This window comes from Camellia sinensis, chromosome 10 (genome assembly GCF_055761805.1).
Source record: "Camellia sinensis isolate YWXY chromosome 10, ASM5576180v1, whole genome shotgun sequence".
Taxonomy (NCBI): domain Eukaryota; kingdom Viridiplantae; phylum Streptophyta; class Magnoliopsida; order Ericales; family Theaceae; genus Camellia; species Camellia sinensis.
This window is the reverse complement of record NC_138970.1, coordinates 100,268,090-100,278,466: the sequence shown is the minus strand read 5'-3', so window position 1 is coordinate 100,278,466 and position 10,377 is coordinate 100,268,090. Positions and strand designations below refer to the sequence as shown.

At 44.3% G+C, this 10,377-nt stretch overlaps 1 long non-coding RNA gene across 1 annotated transcript; it reads right to left on the bottom strand.

The window, feature by feature from the left end:
* Positions 1-8,956: 8,956 nt before the first annotated feature.
* Positions 8,957-9,575, bottom strand: LOC145801689 (uncharacterized). Its single transcript, XR_014343334.1, has 2 exons — positions 9,444-9,575; positions 8,957-9,314 (listed from the first exon to the last, which is right to left on the bottom strand). It is a non-coding gene; the product is annotated as an uncharacterized LOC145801689 (long non-coding RNA).
* Positions 9,576-10,377: the final 802 nt, after the last annotated feature.

The window sequence follows — 10,377 nt, the reverse complement described above, 5'->3', positions numbered from 1 at the left end:
TCCCTACCTCAAATTCGGAGTCCCAAAGGAGAAGACGACAAAACCCAACGTGCTCCAAAACCCGAGATTTTCAGATTAAAATGAAGCCCTCGACGATCAACAACTTTTTTGTAAAGGCCAAAGGTGAGTAAATCACTCCTACTAGATCAAAACCTAGAGAGAAGGTAGAGTCTAGAGTGAGAGGCTCAACAATGGTGATTTTGGAAAAGTAAGAGAGAGAAGAGAAAGTGAAAAAGTGATTTAAAGAGTCACAAATTCGGGACTTTAACCCAGGTCTCCGCTCGAGCGTAAAACACCCCGCTCGAGCGGCCACTCACAGACTTCCGCTCGAGCGGCCAACCTCCCGCTCGAGCACAGAATGCACTCGCCCAGCACTTTTGCAGAACCAGGCCTCCGCTCGAGCTCCCAACCCTACGCTCGAGCGGCACTCAGACAACCCCGCTCGAGCGGCCAATACCACGCTCGAGCGTACAACGCTGCACAGGAAAATACTGAATGGGTGTAATCTACGCTCGAGCGCCAACACCTCCGCTCGAGCGTACAGGCCAAAAATCTGGGCAACTAGTTTTGGTTTCTAAACTCAACCAACCTGTAACAAACCCGCTCAACACATCCTATAACTCAAATACAAAGTAAGAAAGGATGCAAACAAGATAATAAACAACTACCAACATCCACGGACACATGTCCGGATCACTATACAACAAGGGTAAACCCGGGATCGCTATAACCTCCCCCCCTTAAAGAATTTCATCCCCGAAATTAAACACAAGTTTTCAAAAACAAGTTTTCCTCCATTTTAAACAATGTTACATTTTAACATTCAACAATTCGACCCATTACCGGTCATCCCATCCCTTTAACAAGAGACATATCACAATATGTAAACAACATATGTATTTTCAACATGCATCAACATTATGCACTATCCTTCCAATTTCAACAATATATTTAACACATATAATGTCATTTTCAACTTCCATATGAGGCAAGTTCCAAAACATACTTCCAATAACCAAAACATTTTCAATGTTTCACAACTTAAGACATATATCAAAGCTCTTAAGTTCAACAAAATGTAAAATTTAAATACAAGATCACACATCAACAAACAAGTCCGGATATTTCTCACGGACTTCCAACTCACGTTCCCAAGTGGCTTCCTCCACTCCGTGATGTTTCCACAAGACTTTCACCAAAGGAATGGTCTTACCACGCAGGACCTGATCCCGCCTATCCAAGACCCGAACCGGTCTCTCCTCATACGAGGCATCCTCATCTACCTCTAAATCGCTCCAATCCAGCACATGTGATGGATCTGGCTCATACTTCTGAAGCATACTCACATGAAACATGTCATGCACTCCGGACAACTGCGGCGGTAAGGCTAACCGATAAGCAACCTCGCCTATCTTCTCAAGGATCTCAAAAGGACCAATAAACCGAGGGGATAACTTCCCACTCTTCCCAAACCTCATCAGGCCTCGCCTAGGTGATATTTTCAGAAAGACATGATCACCTACCTCAAACGCCAAAGGCCTCCTCCTACGGTCGGCATAACTCTTTTGTCGACTCTGGGCTGTAACAAGCCTCCTACGGATAAGCTCAACTTTCTCCGTCGTCTCCCTAACCAACTCCGGACCCAACAAAGGTGCATCACCCACCTCGGCCCAACAAACTGGAGACCTACACGGTCGGCCATACAAGGCCTCAAACGGTGCCATACCGATGCTAGACTGAAAACTATTGTTGTAGGCAAACTCTACCAATGGCAAGTGCCTCTCCCACGTCCCACTGAAGTCCAGGACACAACCCCGAAGCATATCCTCGAGGATCTGAATAGTACGCTCGGACTGCCCGTCAGTCTGAGGATGATAAGCCGTACTAAAGGTCAACTTAGTGCCCAGTGCACTCTGCAAACTCTGCCACAACCTAGCAGTAAAACGAGGATCTCTATCTGAGACGATCGTCACTGGGACCCCGTGCAATCTCACTACATCCCGAATATACAAATCGGCAAGATGATCTACCGAATCTCTCACGCGCATAGGAATAAAGTGCGCCGACTTAGTCAACCGGTCTACAACCACCCAAATAGCATCACTACCCCGCTGAGTCCTCGGAAGACCTATAACGAAGTCCATAGTGACATGCTCCCACTTCCACTCGGCAATAGGCAAGGTTTGCAACAAACCCGCTGGCCTCTGATGCTCGGCCTTCACTTGCTGGCAAGTAAGGCACTTCGATACGAAAACAGCCACATCTCTTTTCATACCCCGCCACCAAAACTGGCGACCCAAATCCTGATACATCTTAGTACCTCCCGGATGCACCGCAAGGCGCGAATGGTGAAACTCTCGGAGTACTTCCTCTCGGCAAGACTCCGGTACAAACAAACGGTCTCGGTATCTCACACTCAGGTCGGGATACACCGTCAAACCCTTCTCAACTTTCCCACTGCAGATCTTCTCTCGGAGGGATTCTACCTCAAGGTCACCTCTCTGTGCCTCTAACACTCTAGTCACAAGTGTAGGCTGCGCAACAACAGAAAACAAGGCCGCAGCCTCAACAGATTCGCCCAGTAGCAAATCAAACTCGCCAAGTGCTCCCAACATCACCCATTCCCGGATGGCTATACAAGCTACATCACTAATGGTTTTCCTACTAAGGGCATCGGCCACAACATTGGCCTTTCCCGGATGATAATGCAACTCAAAATCATAATCCTCGATGAACTCCATCCATCTCCTCTGCCTCAGATTCAAGTCTCTCTGTGTAAACAGATACTTCAAACTCTTGTGATCCGAGAATACCTCGAACCTCTCACCATAAAGGTAGTGCCTCCAGATTTTCAAGGCAAAGATCACAGCTGCTAACTCTAGGTCGTGTGTGGGGTAATTCTTCTCGTGTATTTTCAACTGACATGAGCCATAAGCTACCACTTTTCCCTCTTGCATCAACACACAATCCAAACCCTCTCGTGAAGCATCACAATAAACCGCATAACCCAACCCTCTCTCCAAAATAATCAACACCGGGGCGGTGGTCAATCTAATTTTCAACTCTTGGAACGACTTTTCACAAGTCTCACTCCACACAAACTTGACTCCCTTCCGAGTCAGTCTAGTCAACGGTGACGCTAACCTGGAGAAATCTTTCACAAACCGACGGTAATACCCAGCCAATCCTAGAAAACTGCGGATCTCAAACACACTCTTAGGCTGTGCCCAATCTTGCACTGCCTCAACCTTGGATGTATCAACAGACACCCCTTCTCCGGATACCACGTGGTCTAAGAATTTGACTTCCCCCAGCCAGAACTCACACTTCCCAAACTTGGCATACAGCCTATGGGCTCTAAGTAACTCAAGCACCACTCTCAAGTGTGCCTCGTGCTCCTCCTCAGAAGACGAATAGATAAGGATATCGTCCACGAAAACAACCACAAATCGGTCTAAGAACTCCCGGAAAATCCGGTTCATCAAGTCCATAAAGACTGCCGGTGCATTGGTAAGTCCGAATGGCATCACCAAAAACTCGTAATGGCCATACCGCGTACGGAATGCCGTCTTAGGAATATCTTCCTCCCTGACCCTCAACTGATGGTAACCCGATCTCAAGTCTATCTTAGAGAAACAACGGGAACCCTTCAACTGGTCAAACAAATCATCTATACGAGGCATAGGATACTTATTCTTAACCGTAGCCCGATTCAACTTCCGGTAGTCTATACACAATCTCAAGGCACCATCTTTCTTTTTAACAAAGAGGGCCGGTGCTCCCCACGGTGAAACACTAGGGCGAACAAAGCCCTTATCTAGCAATTCCTGGAGCTGAACTTTCAACTCAACCAACTCTGCTGGAGCAAAACGGTAAGGTGCCATAGAAATCGGTGCCGTACCAGGCACTAAATCAATAGAGAACTCTATCTCTCGGTGAGGTGGCAAACTAACAAGATCTTCGGGAAAGACATCCGAATACTTACAAACCACCCTCGGTAACACAACCTGGGTCTCACCACTCTCACCACTCTCAAAGCTGGCAAGTAGACTACTAAGCTCACTTCGCCCTCGCGAATCATACCCCGGTGGCAAAACACTACCAACCCGGTCTCCCAAGAAATGGAACCACTCCCCGCTCAAGGTACACAATGTAACCCTCTGGCGGTAGCAATCAATAACAGCCCGGTATGACGATAACCAGTCCATACCCAAAATGACATCAAAACCCTTCATGGGCATGACAACAAACGGAAAAGGAAGCCTATAGTCGGCGACCTCTATATCACACCCTCTAACACCCTGTTTCAAAATCAATTCACCACCCAAAGGCGATACCACACAAATAGGAGACGCTAACTGTGCTAACTCCAATTCCAAAACAGATGCAAATGCAGCAGATACAAAAGAATGAGATGCACCCGTGTCTATCAACACATTAGCAACCGAGTTGCAAAACAGAAAAGTACCTCTCACTACTGATGGAGCCGGTACTAAATCCTGTGCGGTAACAGCATACACGCGCCCCGTAGGCCCCTGGTCTACCTGCTCACCTCTCGGAGCAAAAGACTGCTGCACAGACTGGGATGACGAAGCTCCCGGATTGGCCCTCGAGGCCTGCACAGACTGAGCTGGCTGAAAACCCTGCGTCTGCCTAGAACCAGACGCTCCCGAAGTGGCACTCAACTGTGGGCAAAACCTCTTCATGTGCCCAGGTTGTCCACACTGATAACAAGTCAAGAGCTGCCCCCTGCCCAAACTCTGACTCTACGGTCTAGCTGAAGAAGAAGCAGCTTTCTGACCCCCACCCTTCTGCGGGCAAACAGATACCTTGTGACCCAGCTGGCCACACTTGTAACAGGTGAAATCCCCCTGACCACCTCTCCCGGAGCCTGCACTCGGCACTGGGAAGGTCGATCTAGCAACACCACCCTGCGACTGCTGAGGGTTAAAACCCTTCTGTCTCCTGCCATCACTCTGACTATCCTGGCTCCTCTTGGAGCCTCTCTGACCCTCATCCTCCTCCTGCATCATAAGCTCCATATGAGCTGCAGCGTCCACTAGGTGTCTATACTCTCGAATATAAGACCCACCAATTCTCAACTTGAGGCCCCGCCTCAACTTCCGCTCAAACTCATAGCAACGGCGTTCCTCAGACGCCACCAGTTCAGGTGCAAACCTAGACAGACTGGTAAAAGTAGCCTCAAACTCGGCCACTGACAAGCCCTGCTGATTAAGCCGGCTAAACTGATCCCTCAGCTTTTCCTTAGCTGCTGCTGATAAAAACCTCTCCTGAAAAGCATTCACAAACGCCTCCCAAGTACCACCAACACGAGCTTTCTCGTACTTCCACCATTGACCCGCATCTCCCTTCAGTTGGAAGGATGCCAAGGTCACTTTCAGTGCTCCGTCCTCGATGCCAAGCATCTCAAACGTCTTCGTTGTCTGTTCGAGCCATTCATCTGCCTTAAGCGGCTCTTTAGGATCCCCGATAAACTTGTCCGGATTACACCGGAAGAACTCCCTCTTCAAGAAGGAAGGCCCTGTCTCAGCTGCCTGATTCCCAGCTCTAAGAATACCCAAAGCTCCTGCTATCTCTCTGGCCAAGGCACCCATAGCCTGCTGACCTACTGGCTCGGCCACATTGGCCTGCCCAACTCCCTCCTGCACTGCCGGAATCTCACCCTGTAACGGTACTTCCTGCCTCGCAGGTCTACCACGCCTAGCACCTCTTCCTCGTCCTGACATCCTAATAAAGGCAACACAGAACGTTAGCGCATTCATAAGTGTGCCGAAACTAAACACTCACGTCCTAATGCATGGACAACTGTAATTCACTCCACATAAGCACATAAACACATAAGCACTTACGAACTTCATTTCCGGATAATGATAGTCCTGAGGCGTTACTAGAGTTCCGGTTAGAAACAGCGTTGATCAAGTGCTTTTCCAACAAGACTCCCAGAAACTCAAGGATCCAATCAACATCCTAGAAATTAAATCCCATACCCACATAGTCACATAAGCATGTTATCAAATAAACACATAGCATATGGTACTACATCTACGTCTCTATCAAGCGAGACAAACCCATTGTGATCCTAATCACTTCCCACGTACCCAAAGTATTCGAACCCGGTACGCTCTGATACCAAGTTGTAACGCCCTCAAATAATAACATTAAACCCATCAAATAAGACATGCATTTACATTTAAACTAACCGCTTTCCTTTATTCAATCGAATTCCATTATAAAAGTATTACATGTTAACAGCATAACAAAATGCCCTACAGGCTTACAGCTTTCCAAGTTAACACTTGGTTACAACAAAGAGTTCTAACTCGTTTACACATTAAGCCCTTGGCTTGAAGTTACATGTAATACATCAAAAGTAAAACGACAAAACTATGCCGCCACTAGCCTCCCAGCTATGTCCTTGGAGGTGGCATGCTTCCTGCACCTGAAAATGATATTCCCATATAGGGTGAGCCACAGCCCAGTAGAAATACACTAAACCAACCATGGACAATGACTAAAACATTAGCAATTGATAGTTGGTCAACACTGATACAATCACATAAATTACATATTTATGTCAACGACTTACAAGTCCCAATTACTTTTCATTTTCCCCTTTTCAACAGATAAGCATGCTAGCTCTATCATCATTTCCACAGTTATGTCTAAAAACTATATCTCACATTCAGATAAGCATAAAAGCTATATCCACATTCTCAACATATATGTATATCAACAATATCCACAGATAAGCATACAAGCTGTATCCACACTCTATAACAGATATGTATATCAACAATATCCACAGATAAGCATACAAGCTGTATCCACACTCTATAACAGATATGTATATCAACAATATCCACAGATAAGCATACAAGCTGTATCCACACTTCACAAAGATAAGCATATGAGCTCTATCTTCACTTCTCTAGACAAGCATATGAGCTCTGTCTACGGAGTTCATCCCCTATCTCCTCCCAATACCTATCCGGTTTAGAGGTACATCCCCTATCTTCCCCTAAACCGCGGAGTACATCCCCTATCTCCTCCTCTACACATAACGTATATAAACACATTGGTTCTGTATACAATCACACAATACACACAATTAATGTATTCTATCAACCGTCAAGTTCCATGACACATTCCATTGATTAGTTTCCGTTTACCTAATCATCATGCATTGTCTACAACAATCTCGACTATCTTCCACCGATAGCCCAAAGCAGTTATTTCTAAAACAGAAAATAAATGCACAAATGGATATTCAATCAACATTTCATTTCCTCATTTCTCACCAATTAATTATCCCAATTAATTAAACAATGTAATTAGGCCATTTTCCATAATTACCATTTCAACCCTTAGGTCCCATTTTCATCAATGATTCAACAATCATTCCATTTTTCTATGCCAAACATACATCTAGGTTTATTATGAATAAAACCCCAACTTTTGTAAAATTACACAAAAGCCCCAAACTTTCACAAAATTACCAAACCAAGCCCAACATCTCAAAATACCAAAATTTAAAGACAAAACCCATAGAGAGGAGTAGGTTATCCCTACCTCAAATTCGGAGTCCCAAAGGAGAAGACGACAAAACCCAACGTGCTCCAAAACCCGAGATTTTCAGATTAAAATGAAGCCCTCGACGATCAACAACTTTTTTGTAAAGGCCAAAGGTGAGTAAATCACTCCTACTAGATCAAAACCTAGAGAGAAGGTAGAGTCTAGAGTGAGAGGCTCAACAATGGTGATTTTGGAAAAGTAAGAGAGAGAAGAGAAAGTGAAAAAGTGATTTAAAGAGTCACAAATTCGGGACTTTAACCCAGGTCTCCGCTCGAGCGTAAAACACCCCGCTCGAGCGGCCACTCACAGACTTCCGCTCGAGCGGCCAACCTCCCGCTCGAGCACAGAATGCACTCGCCCAGCACTTTTGCAGAACCAGGCCTCCGCTCGAGCTCCCAACCCTACGCTCGAGCGGCACTCAGACAACCCCGCTCGAGCGGCCAATACCACGCTCGAGCGTACAACGCTGCACAGGAAAATACTGAATGGGTGTAATCTACGCTCGAGCGCCAACACCTCCGCTCGAGCGTACAGGCCAAAAATCTGGGCAACTAGTTTTGGTTTCTAAACTCAACCAACCTGTAACAAACCCGCTCAACACATCCTATAACTCAAATACAAAGTAAGAAAGGATGCAAACAAGATAATAAACAACTACCAACATCCACGGACACATGTCCGGATCACTATACAACAAGGGTAAACCCGGGATCGCTATATGTTAGTTTGTGGTTAATGTTAAGACATGATTTTTTTGATATATGTTAGTTTGTGATTAATGTTAAAACATGATTTTTGGATTTTGGATATGTTAATTTTGTGGGTAATGGTGATTGGATATTAATTGAATGAGAAAGTGAATTAATGCTTCATTACAGGTATTTTTTTAGTTCAATCAAATAAAATTAACACAATTTCAAAAAAAAAAAAAAAAGGGTATATGACGGCGTCTCTCACTGCAAGAAATTCAGCTTTTAGGGGCGTTTAAAAAACGCCGCTAAAAGTGTTAAAAACGCCGCCAATTCTTTTTATGACGCTTAGCACCAAACGCCGAGGACGCAGCCGTCGCTATAGCTTTATGGCGTTTTAAAAACGTCATGATATAGCCAAATGTCCTCCTAAACACAACCTGACGTCACTGACGATATTTAGCGGCGTTTTTAAAAAAACGCCGTTATATCTTTTTAAAACAAATATGACTGTTAGTATTTATGGTTTAAGAGGCGTTTGTAGAAACGCCGTCATATCCCTTTTTTTTTGGGAAATTGTACTAATTTTATCCAAATTATTTGAGAGCAAAATAGTTTGAAACACATAAAATGAATAAACGTAAAAGGTATGTCCACAATATAATATCCAAATGTGCTAAAGAGAGGGAGGTCTGGAATTGATGGGGAAAAGAAATATATTCCACTAAAATTGATTAGGTAAAAGAGAGTCTAATATGCTTGAAAAAAATGTGAAAAATACAAAATGGAAATAGATGGATGCAAGAATATCTACTAAACAAGCGGTGGTAATAGGACGAGTCACTCAATCTTTCATGAACAAGGTGAACCCCAAAGTCAACAGCATCGGCGAGCGATCAATTGTGTAACCATTCCAATTCAAATTCCTCTTATTTGGCGTGTGTTATAAGACTTGCAGTTGGGGCATTTCTGAGCTACTATGTGAAACTGCACTTCTGATTTGGTTCCACAATCATTACAGAGGATCCGGACCTGTAACACCAAATTCACATTAGTAAATCTCCTCCTGCAAAATATCCAATGAATTTTGAGAGAGAGAGAGAGAGACTGCAAAATATCCAATGAATTTTGAGAGAGAGTGAGAGAGAGAGAGAGATTGACCATCTTGTTTTGGTAAGGTTTGGGCATGGGTGTAGCCGCAATCTCCATGTCAAATTTCTCCCATACCTTCGACATATCACAGACTGACTTGGAGCAGATAGGACATGCATACCCATTCAATAACCAAGTAAATTAATACATACAAAAAAATATATATATTTCTCAAAACCATTTACCCGAGAATTACAAAAAAATATATTTCTCAAAACCATTTACCCGAGATTGGGTTTCAAGGTGCTGCGAGGGTGGAGGACGGTGGCATGAGGGTGGGGGAGGGGGCTGGGTCACGGTGGTGGAGGCTAGGAAAGGCGCTGTGAATCTGTGATGTGTTGAGGGTTAGGGTTTGGAGGTGGTGGCAACTAATGGCTAGGGTTAGGTTTTAAGGTTAAAGAAGTGAGGGTATTCTTGACGTGATAAGTTGTGTACTGAGCAAAAAGTCAAGTTTCAAAATCAATTAGTGTGTACATTGAGAGATGATGTGCACAGAGTGTTTTCCGTGTGGAAATAGAAGCTAATAAAATTTTAGGGTTCATACTAACTCATAATTGTGCACAAATCCTCTAATGCTGAGAAAGATTATAGTCCAATGTACCAGCAACAAAACAGATAATTACAAAATTGACAACTTACCAATGCCAACAATCTGTTATTATCTCTGCAACCATTGGATCAATCTCCTTTGCAATGTCAAGGTGTCTATTTTGAAATCCAACAGCTCCAACAACCTGCATTGAGTTCATCCCAGTCCATGAACTGTGCAAAGAGCGTGTTGGAAGCCCCAGCAGATGGAGACGTGGAGAAGAGGGACATAAAATTTGACCTGATACAAAAATAATATAGTATACCAGTACCACTTAAGTGATAAAAAATAAATAAATAATTAGTTAAAAGAAAAACACGTAGCAAACATTTACTCAATTTTAGATGTCTCAAA